Source organism: Maylandia zebra, linkage group LG6 (genome assembly GCF_041146795.1).
Source record: "Maylandia zebra isolate NMK-2024a linkage group LG6, Mzebra_GT3a, whole genome shotgun sequence".
Lineage (NCBI taxonomy): Eukaryota > Metazoa > Chordata > Actinopteri > Cichliformes > Cichlidae > Maylandia > Maylandia zebra.
The window spans coordinates 3,888,266-3,905,304 of record NC_135172.1 but is presented as its reverse complement, the minus strand read 5'-3'; the positions used below and the strand labels follow the sequence as shown (position 1 = coordinate 3,905,304).

At 42.7% G+C, this 17,039-nt stretch overlaps 1 protein-coding gene across 8 annotated transcripts in view; it reads left to right on the top strand.

Annotated features, from left to right (window-relative positions):
- Window positions 1–17,039, top strand: part of tenm3 (teneurin transmembrane protein 3) — a 335,219-nt gene that overhangs the window by 73,140 nt on the left and 245,040 nt on the right. For 2 of the 8 annotated variants that reach the window (XM_076884525.1, XM_076884524.1), the window contains exon 1: window positions 7,262–7,279. The exons of 1 other annotated variant lie outside the window; for it this stretch is intronic. The gene's annotated coding sequence lies outside the window, so the exon portion shown is untranslated. Of the gene's footprint in view, window positions 1–7,260; window positions 7,280–17,039 lie in introns of those variants that run through there. 5 more of the 8 variants (XM_076884528.1, XM_076884526.1, XM_076884523.1 and 2 more) reach the window with 4 other exon arrangements.

Below are 17,039 nucleotides of genomic sequence, written 5' to 3'. Positions count from 1 at the left end.
GAGAGATTATCTCTGCAGATTTGTACTCATGAAGTTGAGACTCAATCTAGGACTAACAGGGAGGTAAATATGAAAGAAAGATAAAAGATCGAGATGACGAACAGGAAGGAATGAGAGAATGAAGAAATAGAAACAGGTGGATTATTTAATAACATGGTAAGTTTGACCATTTCTTATAACGTCAAACCAGCTGGGACAGATGGACGTGAAGTGTTAGTCAAGGTGCACACTGATACTAAAACTACAGCTGCACTATAACTTATCGCTTTAACAGAAAAAAGCATCCTCTAAACCAAACCCTTCTTATATTTATAGCCCAGGCTGTTGAAATCAGAGTTTCTACATTAGGTCTTTTATATTTGATCAGTTGACTTTTATGACTTTTATGCTCTGTTTTGACTGTATAAAGTGAATTTTTACACTTCAGTCAGTGGTGCAGGTTATTGCAGTGTGATGCTGGGAACCTAAATAGTAAATTAAGAGCAGTATGGCCGATATCAATACCGATACTTTCACCTATAAAGGGAGTATCTGTATTGGAGAACAATGTGTCATGTCATCACTTATGAGCTGTACATTTGCCAGACTCATTTTAATGAACACGAACAGCTGTTGTTTTTAGAGACCTGGAATATAAATGTGCTTGTCTTTAGAGGACTTTGAATCAGCTGCTGTTGTTTACATGTGCTATACAACTGATGTGACGATGAGGTTCATTAAAAAAAGATAAAAATATGTATTTAACACAGTTCAGGATACAGAGGAGCTACATTGATTTGTTTTAAATTGCCCATAGGTGAGACTGTGTGAATGATTGGCTGTCTCTCTGTGTTAGCCCCGCCACAGACTGTCACTCAGGAATTGCAGAAGAGAATGTATGAATGGATGGACAGTGGGAGACTTACTGGACTGAATCCAGTTGTGTTAGTATCAGTCTGATACTGATACCAGTGATGGTATCAGTATTATCGATATTTCGATTGATATGTGCTCCTCTAGTGCAGATCGGACTCAGTGTGCAGGAACTAGAGTGCCTTTATTTACAGAGAGGCAACAAGCAAGACAATAGAACTGTCACGGTTTGCCGGGGCAAGCCGTGTGAATAATAATGGATCCAACTGCAGGCTGCTGAAGTGGAGGGTGAGTTTATTTGCAACTAAAAGGTACAACAGACAGGGTGGCGAGGAACAAAACGGTGAAAACTCTAAACTGGGAAAACTAAATAAAACACTAACCGGAATACAAACGTGACATGCAGGGAGAATGACCAGAGAATCAACACAGAAGGGTGGAAGGGAAATAACACAGCCGAACCAGCAACTACCATGACAGAAGACACAACTTAAATACACCCAGAGAACACAGGGAGATTACACGCAGGTGGGGAACACAGCTGGGAGTGATTATCGTGACGAGACTAGGGAGGCAAACTGAAAACACTCACATAAGACGCAGACCTTCACAATAAAACAGGAAACACATACACGCAATGACATAACCCACCAACTAAACACAGACTGGGGGACACAGAACATAGGAACATGAACAGAAGAATACAAACACCCAAGGTAACCAAAACCACAGAATACTAATAGACTAAACATAAACACGGAGTCGCAGACTCCGGACCATGACAAGAACGAATGTTAGTGGGTCTGGAAAGAGCTGGTTTCAGTTGAAAACCATGGACGATATTATGGTTAGTGTACTGGTTCTTATATAGCACTTTTCTACTTTACTCTTTTCTAAACTCTCTCCAGATACGGGATGTGAGTTAGGGTTCTCTCTCTGAAACAATGTCTTGTTGGATCCTGTGAAGGTTCTTGGAAGAGATGACTATGTCATCGAGATAAACATCAAGATAAACAAAAATAAACCAGTTCAGATAATCACAAAGAACATTATTCACTAATACGCCCAATACAATATTTTCTATTCACTGTATGTTGCCTCAAAAATCATTAAGCATATGTTATACAGCATTATACTGAATGTATTTGTATAGGCAGCTTGTTATAGGCAGCGAAGGGCTAAATTGCTACACGCCATTATGGAGCCACTACGGATCATATCGACCGTCCCCTCAGCCCTGACCGGTCGCAGCAGATGGCCCCGCCCCTCCCTGAGCCTGCTTCTGCTGGAGGTTTCTTCCTGTTAAAAGGGAGTTTTTCCTTCCCACTGTCACCAAAGTGTTTGCTCATAGGAGGTCATCTGATTGCTGGGGGTCTCTCCGTATTATTGTAGGGTCTTTGGTGGCTGTAGCTCAGGTGGCAGAGCAGGTCAGCCACTAATCAGAAGGTCGGTGGTTCGATCCCAGGCTGCCTCCTGGCTGCATGCCAAATATCCTTGGGCAAGATGCTAACCCCATGTTTGCCTACTGGTGGTGGTCAGAGGGCCCGGTGGCGCCAGTGTCCGGCAGCCTCGCCTCTGATCCTTCGATAAGTGGAATCACACCTGTGTCTCTGAAGTCTCAGGTTTTCATCAAATGAAAATTGAGGAACATCAGAGTCAGGACCAAAATGTCCTCTGGCTGAATAAGCTGAGTGTGTCAGAGTCACAGAAGTCAGGTTAATAGTATTGAGACTCCCACTAGAGTCACCGAGCCAGTGAAGGCATACAGTAGTGTGTAAGTGTCCTGGAAGTACACTGCCCTGTACTCTATCCACTGAAAAAAGGTTCAATAGTTTCTCAACTGTACATCCACGAACCAAAGCTTAGTTGGTGGTAAAGACCTACAGGCTTTGGACCTAAGTTTTCTCTCAGGACTGCAGTCATTGGACAGCACATGACTCCCAAGATGTGGACACATCACTGCACATCTCTGTGCAAAGAACAATCGTTATATTTAAAAAACTGTTTCATAAACTTTCTATCAAAAAGAAATACATTTCTCATCATGTCATCATGGTCATACAGAGCATATTTGCAATAAAAATTTTATTTAAATGGCTAAAGTGCACAGTTTGAATACTCACCTTGGTAACAGCACTCAAAATGACATGGAAACTGTACAGGATAATATCACAGATCTAAAATTATTAATTATGCTAAAAGTACAGAGACAACATTAACTGAAGGCCTGAGGATTTTATTTATTTCATTTCATTTACTGGGCTAGCAAAAATGCACAACATCTGGACTATTGTTACACTGAATCTTGGGTTTGTTAGCTGCTGACTACAGGGCCTACATCATTGCATCAATATGCATGTTTTAGTGGCTGTGGCTATGTGCAGGAACCAAATCAACATTAGAAAGTCTTTAGTGGAAAAATGTATATCTATATAAAAGCATGGCACATGAGTGTGAATTTTACTGTTGCAGGAGTTAATCTAATCATATTCCCCACCCTACAGTAGCTTCTTTAACTGCTGGAAACATAACTTACAACAGGATACTGGTGCAAGTAAGGAAAATGCGTCTGTGTTAGGAAGCAGAGTAGAGTGTGTGGGCTGTGCCCATAAATAAACTTGTCAAATCTTCTCTGACGATGCTGAACATCGTAGACTCCAATTGATTGGATTATAAGTTCAAAATGTGGAGAAGATGCAGAGGGCGCTACGCTGATTGCTGTACCAATAGGGCAAAAGCTTTTGATTGAGGCAGTCTTCCTCACTGGAAAAACAAAGCTTGTCATCATCATCAGTGGAGAGAGACATCAAGATGAGATTCTGCAACCAGTGGCAATCCCATATCTCCACAGTGTGGGACTGAATTCTATCCTCCAACAACGCTTGCACCAACAGAGCAGGGTTTATCAGGGATTAGCATCAGAATTTGGCAGTGGAGAGGATGGAGTGGCCTGCCCGCAGTGCTGACTTCAACGGCACTGAACACTTGTGGGAATAGCTTGGATGTGCTGTTCAAACAGTGTGATTAACACAACCATACTGACTGACTTGCAATAAATGCTGGTGGAAGAATGTGACGCTGTCCCGCAGCAGTGTCTGAGCAAGCTGGTGACCAGCATGGGGAGCAGGTGCCAGGCTGTTGTGGCTGGTGTCTGGTTTTTCCACATGCTACTGAGGCTCCTGCTTGTTCAATGAACACATTGTTACATTGCCAATATGTCTTGTTCCTTCAGCTTTAAATGATCCAGTCCAATAAACAGCATTAAATAGGAGTCAGTTGCAGAATGAGGCATTTGGCAGAAAGGATTTGGCATGTTCTTCATGGGTGCAATCCACGAAAGCATTTTCCTTACAAATGTTACACTTTTGTAAGGGAAAAAAACAGGTTTATCAACGGTATTCGATTTATTGCCAAGAGGTATTGTTACAGTACAACAAAACTCTGACTGTGTGGCAGGCAAGATTAGAATCCCAGCACAGGACTTTCTACACAGAAACTCTGCTTTATATAGCTGGAAACTGACAGATTAACGAAACATAATGAAGAAACAGCACTATTATTTTTATAGGGACTATCAAAATAAAACAGGAAGTAACAAATTGTGACACTAAGATCAGGACATACAAACCTGACAGAAGTAAACAAGGACCACGGAGACAGGACACAGAGAGATCAGACAGACACGGGGACACGATGGGGAAAAAGAAAGGAATGCAAACACATTCAAGACAAACCAGATGCAGAAACATGGGGAGGTGGGAATCATCTAAAAGTCCAGGAATCAAAATAAACAATCACTACAACCCAGAATAGAAAAATGCATCAACAAAGACTCAGAAAAGAAGACAGCCAGGAGCTCAAAAAGAGAGAATGATAAAGATCACAAGAACAGCACTCAGTTAAAGGTCTGCACCCTCTCTTTCACTGGAATTTTAAATGTTTATTTATCATTAAAATGCAGAATTTGAAGGACCGTGGTAACATTTCCAAAGCAAGAGACAAAGTGGAAGGACAGTGTAGTCACTGTTCTCGAGGGGGGGCTTTGGGAGAGAACATAAATACCTTCTGTCATTACTTCATGTGCTAAACATGTGAAAAGTACAAAACTAAATTATGTTTAGATGAGAAATCTAAATGAATGATGTTGGTATAAGCACATTCAACAAACTCCTTATTGCTGTTTTTTAAAGTGACGCTCTAATCCCCATTAGGTTTTCTTCATTGTTCACTGAAGCACAGTGTTTTTAATTAACTGTTTAATTACTGATGAAACCTAATCAAACTCTCTTAATTCACTTCTTAACCAAAACAAAACCAGCAAACTGATCATTGCTTTCACTCATTTTCCATCCCTCTTATCTTCTGTTTTACTCGTCTTTCCTCCTTCTTTCCTCCTCTTTTTCTTTCAACATCCGTCTTCATCTCACTAAAGTGAATAAGTGACATTTTTATAACTAAGTGCTTTGTATCGAATGATTGTTTCTTTCATTTCACTGAAAAACTGTACTTATTCTCAGCATTGAGTTCCTTTTGTTTCATCTATCGACAGAAAACGTTCCTCACAATGCTTCTCTTTTTGTTAGCAGTTTCCTTGCGTTTAATAACTGTCCTCTCCCGGGTTATGTGCTCCTCCTCTGTAACGTTAGTTTTTCTGAATGGGTAACAAAGTGGTGGAGTGGTCACCGCACAGCAACAATTATCCAGTTTTAAATTATAGCTGGGGCCTGTCTTTGTGGAGCTTGTATGTTCTTCATTTGCCTGCATGGATTTCTTCTGGCTTCCTCTCATATTCTACTGATAGGTTAATTGCTGATTCTAAACTGCACAGTTTAGTATAGAGTATATAGAATAAGCACTTTATAAATGTATGGTTAAATGTGACTATAAATGCCAGTCCATTTCCACGTCTTTTAATAATCTTTTGTTCTTTTCTCATCTTTGTAATAATGTTTCCTGCATTGTTTCTGGTTATTATTCCTTTTTTCCCCTTTTTTTTTGATGAATGAGGTTAAATACTCTTTTACTTTTTAACATTAAGGTTGTGTTCATCCCTGAAAACAGTGACGCACTACAATGACTATGACAGATTTCTAGATTCCTTCTTTTTGATCTTTTGGGTGTTTTTTGTCACACATGCACACTTCATCCTACCCAACATCTTTGATACATTCCAGTCTGGTTATAGACAAAACCACAGCACTGAAACAGCTTTATTGAAAATTACTAATTCTATTTTTATGAGCTATTTTATTCCTGCTTGACTTATCTACAGCTTGATGTTGCTTATCATGTTAATCAGACTACAAAACTGTCTGCCATCACTGGTTCTGCTCTCTAATGGTTTTCTTCATACTTGTCCTTGTATGTCCTCATCTGGACCACTCATGTGTGGAGTCCCCCAGAGTTCAACCCTGGGACCAATTCTGTTTTCTTTATACATTCACCCTCATTAGTCTAATAGATCTCCAATTATTGCTGTGCACATGATTAACAGTTATACTTTTCTGTCAAGCCCAGCCTCCTCAACAGCCTGTGCTGCCTGAGTGAAAGCTTCTCTGCCATTACTAATTGGATGTATTGAAATTTCCTTCATCGTAATTCAGGTAAACTAAGGTTCTAGTGCTCAGTCCAGTTGCTCTAAGGAGGTCAGTTAGTACCGCCTTGCCAAAACCAAAGACATCATGTCCTCTGCTAAAAACCTTGGTATCATTTTTGACCATAAGCTGAATTTTCAAACACATCTCAAAGCTCACCCAGTCTTTTTTCTTCCACTCAGAAACACTGCAAACCAGTGATCAAGTGCTTCTATACAGATATCTGAAAGTTCCTACGCACCTATGTTTTCTCATTTTGTTGTATTCAAATCTCATGTTAATCTTCCACGAGGAAGCTATTGCTGTAGCCAGATTTGGCTGTATTATTTTTACTATAAACTTCATTACAACTAAAAGTAATATCACTCCAAACGGTGAGTGCCTCCCACCTGGCCCACTCATGATCAGCTGTACAATAACTGAAGCCATGCCAAATTGTATCATCATACCATGATAACTGTCAGGGTTACAGGCCCTTGCAGTACATTAAAGTGTGTTAAAATGGTCACTTTGGAAGTTGCTATATTTTCCCCAGCATTTATGATCCCTGATGATTTCAAGTGCAGGAGCGATTCATATGTGTCTAGGCTGAAAAACACATCTTAGCTGTAATAACAACTTGACACTACGACAATCATGAGCTAAAATCCTGTTTTGTTTTGTTTTTCTTCTGTTTTCCAGAACCATTTTTTCTATGACCAAAATTCTGTATCTTGGGACACAACAGCTGAACTCGCTGTGTTTCTTTGTGATAATCCAGAGGAGAATAGCTGAAGTAGAAGACGAGTCTGACAGTGTCCCATCAGGAGAGGTTGAAAAATCTAAAAACAGATGTAAGTTAAAACATACCACAGTAAAGCAATCACTCTCCTCTCATCTCAGATTTCATAGCAATAGAGCTCCTTGCCTACCAATTAATATGTGTATCTATGCTTTACATTACTGCCATCTTGTAGCCACCGTTGGAGACAGTCACTGAAAGCTGCTCTTCTTTCAGTCTCGTAGAAAACTGCAGCTCTATGTGTTTTGATGGCGTGTGCGTATCCCATTAACACTGAGGATAAACCAGGCCTTTCATGGTAAACTAATGTGAGAGTGCAAGATGGAGAATACAACTCCTTTAGGACAGAAGGGGGTGGCTGCTCTGATGATTTCCAGTTTTATACAACTGACAAGGTAACCAGGTGCAGGATCAGCAGTGCTTTCAGTTTGTCTGAATATAATACATCTAATCAGCTGCTTTGCCAACACTTCACCTTCATTTCTTATTAATGAGACGGACGTATTTCTGCCACCAGAGTCTGGTACTAAAAATGCAGATAATATCAAAATAAGTGATAATAATATATATAAGTGGTAATATCAAAATAAGTAATGATATAACTTTTGTTGCTCCTGTCGCACATGGTGATTTCTTCAAATTATTATCAGGAAACAACAGCCAAGGTAACAATGTGTACATAGCTACTCTGCATCATAGGCACTGACCCTTGGAGTTTAAAGGTCTAGAGACAATATTTTATTACATAAATAGACAGTTTGTACTGCCTCCCTAATTATTAAAAAACCCAAGTAGAGGAGTTAATCCATAGCAAAAAAAAAAAGACAGAGTGATATCAAACACATCTAGTTGTTTCTGATTTTTCAATCATCATTAAGGTGAAAGTAGAACTAGAGACGACAGAACATGAATGAAAGATAGAGGAAGACAGAGGGTTAGTGGAGGGTCGTCACTGCGAGCATAATTTGTGAATTCGTGGAAGTACGTAACACCAGTGATCTTAAAATTAATATCTGCATGACTAAACAAAGCAGTGGTAATATACGACTCAGTTGTGTTAAATGAATTGCTCCACGAAGCTCCTTAGTTAGTGTGCCCAGTGTGCATTACAAATATAGACAGTATCTTCATGTTCTCTTATACATAGAGACCTGAAAGACATACGTGTATAAGAACACATTTATATATAATTATCAAAAAACAAAACGGCAACATATCATCTGGATGCTTTATATAATGCATATACAGTGTTGGGAAGGTTACTTTTAAAATGTATCCCACTACAGATTACAAATTACATGCCCCAAAATGTATTTTGTAACGTATTCCATTACGTTACTCAATGACAGTAACGTATTCTGAATACTTTGGATTACTTAATATATTATCATGCTTTTTACAACTACATGAATGTACTACTGCTGTGTGATTTATTACTATTACTGAAGGTTACTCTCCATACCAACACCAACCAGATGTTTAAATCTTAATATAAATGAGTAACAGTAGGTGGACATTAGGTAAGGCTGCACTTTCTGCAGCGATCTCGTATAGAAAACTATTCGACGCGTATATAAAACAGGTCCGCGGCTCCGAACCGTAGTAAAGGGACCTCTGGCTAATACGTCGGGTTCGTGTCGGGCTCGTAGATGAAAACTAGCTTAACTTTGTTGTCTGGGTCGACTTTGCTAGCAGAGACAGAGAGAGGTAAAAGACAGAGAGAGGCGTTGAAAGGCTGCTGCAGCGGGACTTATTGTTTCAGAGGTAAACACGAACACAGCGTACAGTCGAGTCTTAATAGCTTACTTACAGCTGGGCTCGTCAGGCTCTCTGTTTGGCTGCAGTGGTTATTATTATATTTCAATCAATCTTTATTTATAAAGCACTTTTCATACAGAAATGTAGCACAAAGTGCTTGACATGGTTAAAAGCAGCCCACCCCACCCCACCCTCCAACTCACTCCCCACACTCTCATTAACATAAACATCATGGATACACACACACACACACACACACACTTAAAGAGTGAAATTGGGCTGGGCACATATGAGCCAGGTGAGGAAACACTATCACAGGGAACCGTCTGCACCGGGACCTCCAGGCTGGGCACACAGCAGGAGGGAGGCACAGGAGCCCCCCAGCCAGGCTGAGAGGACCCAGCAGCCACGGTCGGTCACAGCCCCGGTGCAGAGAGCGCCCTCCGAGGAAACACTGGAGATATGACACAATAAGGTTCAAGGTTCTTTATTTGTCACATGCATAGTTATACAAGTATAACACACAGTGAAATGTAGCCTGACACGCTCCTCGACATGTGCAAAAATTGGGGGGGGGTGTAGAGGAAGAACATTATATATATATATACATACATATAGTATATACACTGGGTGAATGTGCAGTAGTAGCAGCAAGCAGGTGAATTCTGTACATTAATATGAATGGACATCTGACTATTTTACAGGATAGACAATATAAACATATTTAAAATTAAAGGAATTGAAATGTACATTGTGCCTTGGTTTAGTGTCTGGAAGAGTCCTGTCTCAGTCAATTATAGATGATGTGAGAGGGCGGGTGTGTGTGTTTAGGGCATGGATGGCTTGGGGATAGAAGCTCCTCTTGAGTCTCTCTGTCCTTGCCCGGAAGATGCGGAACCTTCTACCAGATTGCAGAAGTTGGAACAGTTTGTTGCCAGGATGGGACGGGTCCTTCAGTATCTGCGCTGCTCTAGTCCGGCATCTCCTGGTGTAGGTGTCCTGAAGCGGGGGGAGAGCAATCCTGCAGCAGCGTTCTGCTGTACGGATCACTCTCTGGAGAGCTTTTTGGTCCTTCACACAGCTGTTCCCGAACCACGATGTCATGTTCTGTGTGAGGATGCTCTCCACAGCGCCTGTATAGAAAATCCTGAGGATCTTTGGAGAGACCCTGAACTTCCTCAGTTGTCGTAGGTGATACAGGCGCTGCCTAGCCTTTTTGGTCTGGACCTGAATGTGGGCAGCCCATGTCAGGTCTGAGGAGATGTGGACACCAAGATACTTGAAGGACTGCACCCTCTCCACTGGAGCTCCATTGATGATAATGGGCTTGTAGTCTCTGTGCTGACCCCTTCTGAAGTCCACCACCAGCTCCTTGGTCTTGCCGACGTTCAGCTGGAGGTGGTTGTCCTGGCACCACGATGCCAGATTCTTCACTTCATCCATGTAGGCCGCCTCATCATTGTTGGAGATGGCACCCAACACCACTGTGTCGTCAGCAAACTTCACAATGGTGTTGGAGCCATGGGTGGCCACACAGTCTGAAGTGTAGAGGGAGTAGAGCAGTGGTGAGAGGACACATCCCTGAGGTGCTCCTGTGTTGATGGTGATGCTGTTGGAGAAGCACCTGCCCACCCTCACCACCTGAGTTCTGCCAGTGAGGAAGTCCAACACCCATGCACACAGACGGCTGTTAAGTCCCAGATCCCTCAGCTTTGTGAACAGTCTGCAGGACACTATTGTGTTAAACGCTGAACTGTAATCAACAAACAGCATTCGCACATAGTTACCCTGTTTCTTGTCCACGTGGCTGAGAGTGGTGTGTAGGACGTGGGCGATGGCATCCTCTGTGGATCTGTTGGATCTGTAGGCGAACTGCAGCGGATCTGTGGTGTCTGGGATGGAGGAGGAGATGATGTTCTTCAGCAGCCTCTCAAACACCTTCATTACTACCGAGGTCAGTGCAACTGGCCGGTAATCGTTCAGGGATGAGGGTTTGCTGTTCTTGGGCACAGGGATGATGGTGGATCTTTTGAAGCATGTGGGGACCACAGACTTCGCCAGGGACTCGTTGAAGATGTAAGTGAACACACCTGCTAGCTGGTCAGCACAGCAGCGCAGCAGACGGCCGGTGATGCCGTCTGGCCCCGCCGCTTTCCTTGTGTTCACTCTCCTCAGTGCCGCTCGGACGTCATGCTCCGCGATGCTGGTCACCGGTCTCTCGCTGATGACGTCACTGTCCTCGGTAGTCAGGCGGTAGATAGCATTAGCCGCCTGGCTAACCTCGAAACGGGCGTAGAACCGATTCAGCTCGTTGGTGAATGCAGAGTCGGCGTTGATCGGCGCAGTGTCCCTGGCTTTGTAGTCCGTAATGGTGCGTAGTCCGTGTCACATACTCCGTGTGTCGCCCTGGTGGAAGCGGGACTCCACACGTTCCCGGTACCGGCGTTTGGCATCTCTCACCGCGCGCCGCACACCGTATGAGGCCGCTTTGTAGGCGCTCATATCGCCAGTGGCGAGACCCGCGTTGTAGGAGGCGGTCCTGGCGTTTACTGCAGTGCGGATCGATCTGTCCATCCACGGTTTCTGGTTTGGGAATGTGGTGACTCTCACAGTGGGGATAATCTCCTCCGCTAGCATATTGACGAAGCATACTGCTACTTCCGTAAACTCGTTGATGTCAACTGCGCATGCTCTGAACATGTCCCAGTCTACGTCGTTGAGTGCGTCCTGTAGCGTAGCTTCTGATTGGGCAGTCCACCGTTTTACTTCCCTCGTGGTCACGTCTTCCCTCCATATGCTTTGTTTATACTGGGGGATGAGGAAGATGGCGGATATATACAGGGTAAAATGATAAAATAAATAAGAACGGGTTACAATATAAATATAAATAGAGTAAGAAGATAAAAAATGAATAAGAATAAAATCAATAAATATTAGGTAAAACCTAAATTAATAATATAAATAGAATAACAGGATAAATAAGCATAAAATAAATAAACATTAAGTAAAAGCTAAATTAAAAAGGTGGTCTTGAGCCTGTTCTTAAAAACATGTACGTTTCTCTGCGGCCCTGAGCTCCTCCGGCAGGCTGTTCCACAGACGAGGACCATACCACTGAAAAGCTGCCTCTCCGTGAGTATGTGTCCTGACTTTAGGGACAATCAAAAGGCCAGTACCAGAGGACCTCAGGGTCCGCGAGGGTTCGTATGGTAAAAGCAGATCTGAGAGATAAGAAGGCCCGAGACCATTAAGACATTTAAAAACCAATAAAAGAACTTTAAAATCGATCCTGAAACACATGTATCCATACTCACCATAAAAGTTCTGTCAGAGAGACAGGAAGTGAACCAGTTGTGTACAGCACCAGAGAGGCCCACCATGTGTTTCAGTCTGTTTAAAAGAATAGCGTGGTCTACTGTATCAAAGGCTGCGCTTAGATCCAGTAGCACCAGGGCTGAGAGCTTTTGGGCGTCCCAGTTACATCTAAGATAATTTAGAACCTTTAGGAGAGCCGTCTCTGTGCTGTGGTTCACCCTAAATCCAGACTGGGATATCTCCAGGATCTGTCTATCATTCAGAAAATCAGTAATCTGAGTAAAAACAAGTTTTTCTAAGATTTTACTTAAAAATGGTGAGTTGGATACAGGTCTGTAGTTATTAAAATCATTACAGTCCAAATTGCTCTTCTTCAGAAGGGGCCTCACCACCGCCGTTTTAAAGGCAGCAGGAGGACACCCAACTGAAGAGAGCAATTCATCATGTATAAAAGCTCAGCTTCAAAAAATCCATAAAGTGTTTTAAAAAGTGAAGAGGGGATTGGATCTAAAAGACATGTGGTGGGTCTCACTCTGGAGAAAACCTTTTTTTTTTTTTGCTTTTTTTTTTTTTTTTTTTTTTTGCTTTTTTTTGCTTCATGCCCTGGAGGACGGGGCTGTGGCCCCCCCTCCCCACACCCTCTAGCAGATTATTGCAAGAAGGAACCTTTTAAAAAACAAAAAACAAGCGCGTCCATGCTCACAGGTGTACACACGGGTGATCACACCCACAAACTACACCCTTTTTGGCTCCTACCTCAAAGCACACTGTGTTCTGTTGGTCTTGTGTGCTGCACAGTGGTGTTTAGTGTTTGGTATTTGCTGTCGTATTCCCATGTATCATTGTGGTGTTGTTTGTTCTGTTGCTCTTGTTCTCTTCTGCTTGTTTTCTTTTTTCTTTCTCAGCAGGTGACCCAGGTGATTGATATATGCATTTTTTTTTCTCTGCCCGTTCTGTTGGTTTTTGTTTTTTGCCCTTCTCCCCCGTCCCTCTTCTCAGCTGTTTCTCTTTCCCTCTTTCTTTCTCCCCTTCTTTCCCCCAGTCAAGTCTGTCCCGTATTCAGTAAGTGAAAATAAAAGAAACAATAAAAGGTGAATCAAATGGACCATTACGGCAAGGCTGGGATGGTCAATTTGGTAAAGTAAATCCGTTGGGCATCTTTCTTTGCCTTTAGACAACAATTCTGATGGCAAAAGAGCCAAACGGGGCAGGCAAAAAAAAAAAAAAAAAAAGAGAAAACCTTCTTAAGGTTCTCAGCATTAACCAGGACAAAGCTGTCCAGGGTCTCCTCAGGTACAATCGAGCCCTCAGATGTGTTTAAAATCATATCACGAGAAGATAAAATATCAGATCTGATGGCGCTGACTTACATGCTTCATACATGCTATGCCTGTAACACTCTGCCTATTGCCTTCATATTAAATCATTTTTTGAATAATACTTTTTAAAAATATTTCTTCACGTCACCTTCAGAGGCGACATGGGCCGCGAGATTGAGACACAGACATTAGAGCCTCTTAATGTGTGTTTTGTTTGGGTTTCCACCAGCGTGCAATTACCAAAAATAGAGAGGGCATAGCCGAACATATGAAACAGGAAAAGACTGCTGTGTAATCCCTTTATTTCAAAAAAGTAACTGTATTCTGAATACCACCGTTTCAAACAGTAACTGTAACAGAATACAGTTACTCGTACTTTGTATTTTAAATACGTAACGGTGGTACATGTATTCCGTTACTCCCCAACACTGTGCACACATATCTCTGTTTTTGCGCATCACTTTCACCCTTTGACACTGCAGACTGACGCAGTTATAAGTCATGTAATATGTTTCAGAAAAAGATTTCTTGGGTACATGGAAACTTTGTTTGATTCTTATTTCAATAAGGAGAGAATGAACACAATTTAGTGACAGAGAAATGAATGTATTAATAGCTCCAATGAACAATTCTGCCAGAATGGAGTCCCAGTGGTGATAGGACCCCCCGAAGTCTAAACACTGGTGTTAGCGAAGATGAAGACTGAAGTTTGTATGGAGCTCTGGCTGAGGTGTGTGAGAGGTGGGGATGAGGAGGAGGTGGGTTGCACGAATGAGATCCTGAAAGGGAGAATGACGGAGAGCACCAATTTAAACCACTCAAAGTGGAGGCTGACTGGCTGAAAAAGGGTGGGCAAGAAAATGATTGGACTAGAGTAATGGTGTATTGAGACTGACTGCGACTAGGCTGATAAGCTAGTGTAGTTTAAGCAAAATAGTTGAGTGTGAGAGCCTGCAACAAGGCTGAAAGATTGACATAGGCAGAAATGGCACTCTAAAGCCAGGATTGAATAATCAAGTGAACATGTGTGTGTTTTGTGGAGTGATATGGCTTATGGTAAGGAAGCTGCAGAGGGGTAATTTCACTAAAATTGCTGCAGACTTATCTGTAGATGAACATGAACTTACTGCACAGAATGATCGACCTGAATGGGTCGATGGGGAGCGGCTGGAATGATCGGGCAGAGGCATTGGGCTGAGAATGCAAGCTTGGTAGCACAGACTGGCCGATTTATGCTGTGGTGTAATTGCATTGCACAGTAGGATGTTAACAGAGCCAGTCAGTGTAGTTAGGTTTGACGGCAGCTAGGGGGCGAGACGGGTGGTTGTGAACACAAATGGAATGTTGTGTTGAACAGGCTAAGAATGGCCGAATAAAGAGTTGTTTATGAATCATTGCAGTGGACCTGTGTATAATTAAACAACACAACATGGTGTCAGTCCTTTACTGATCCGTACGACCTCGACTGAATGAACCTGTATCTTTTGGAGCTTGCGGGAAAAAAAGAAAAAAATAGGGGGGAGAACATGTCGGATGAAACTGCACAGTAAGCGGGCCGGATCAAGCACGACATTCAGCATCCAACCACTGGAGCCCATCGACTTTTCAAAGCCGCAAGAGTAGTCCAAATGTATACGGAGTTTCCAAAGATTCCACTTTGCCAGTAATTTGAATGTGAGTTCGGAGGAGCACCAAGTCAACACGTTGATTTACTGCATGGGAGACGATGCGGACGATGTGCTTCACGGTCTAAGTTTAACGGTCGAGCAAAGGACAACATATCTGGGGGTACGTGATCGATTCCAGGCTTTTTTCATCGTGACGAAAAAATGTGATTTACGAACGTGCCAAATTCAACATGTGTGGACAGGGAGAAAACGAGACAGTGGATGCTTTTGTGACTGCACTGTATGCACTAGCGGAACACTGCAACTATGGAGTGCTACATGATGAACTGATACGTGACAGGCTTGTTGTTGCTCTCACGGACAAACGGTTGTCAGAACGCATGCAGCTTGACCCAGATTTGATCCTGCAGAGTAATTTACCTACCACTGATGTCTCAGCTTCCATAGACGACCTCTTAGATTCCTTGGCTCCCCAGAAAACTCGAACCGTTTCTTTCTCTCACTCTGCCCCATGGTATTCATCTGAACTTTACAAACTTAAAGCTCCTGGATGCCGCCTGGAATGTCTCTTCAGGAAAACAGGACTTACTAGTCATATACAACATTATAAAGAAGCTATTTATTATACTAAATCTGCTTACTACACTTTTATTATTGAATCCGCTGAAGGAAGCACTCGCACTTCTACATTGCACAATACTGTTAAACCTCCGTTCCGGGAAGAACCCAATGTGTCATAAATGTCTCTGCGCTCCATCCCATTCAAAGCAAGATTGTCGAGCAATTGATGTAAAATGCCACGCATGTGGGAAAAGAGGATATTACAGGCGTGTATGCAGGGCACCCAAAACCGTGCATAAAAGTTGAAGAGGACAAACATGGTTTGTTCACAGGTAGCGTTAAGTGCGAGGGAGAACCGTAGATGGTCACCTTAAGCATAAGTAACAAGAACGTGCCATTTAAAACTGACACAGGTGCTGATGTGACAGTCCTACCCCTTAAAGTGTTTAAGGAACTCTTCAGGCCCAATCATCCTCCCAGTCTCCAAAAACCAACCAAGGCTCTGCTGGGACCTGGGAGGAGTCATTTGGACTTCATTGTTGTCAGCGAGCTTGCACTAGGAAGGGAGAAAAAGAAATATTAGAGGATGTCTTTGTCATCAGACACCTGTACACCGCTCAAAACTTGCTATCCAAAGCCTTAATGAACATTGGGCAGATTGGCTGAACCCAGCATATTCAGCAAGCTGGACTCTAACATGGGGTTCTGGTAAATACCTCTGATGGAAAATTCAGCCAAATACACCACTTTCATCACACCGTTCGGTCGTTTTTACTTCAAGAGACTGCCTTTCGGGATTGCTTCTGCACGAGAGCATTTCCAGAACAGGATGGTCACAGAGGTCACAGATGGTATAGAAGTGGTGGTTTGCCACATGGATGACGTGCTGGTCTGGGGCAGAACACAAGAGGAGCATGACTCTCACCTACACTCTGTACTGGGTAGGATCCAAAGCTGGCATCCCCCTGAACATTGACAAGTGTGACATCGCAAAACAGTGGGTGACATTTTTGGGGCATGTTCTGTCAGCCAGTGGTATCAGCCCTGACCCAAGCAAGACCCAGGGTGTGAGGGAGATGAAGGAGCCACAAAGCGTGAGTGAGTTAAGGAACTTACTGGGAATGGTTAACCAGCTTGGAAAGTTTATCCCATAGCTCACAGAGAGAGACAAACTTCTAAGAGACTTACTTTCTAAGAAAAACTTCAGGAGGTGGGACACAAAACCGCACCG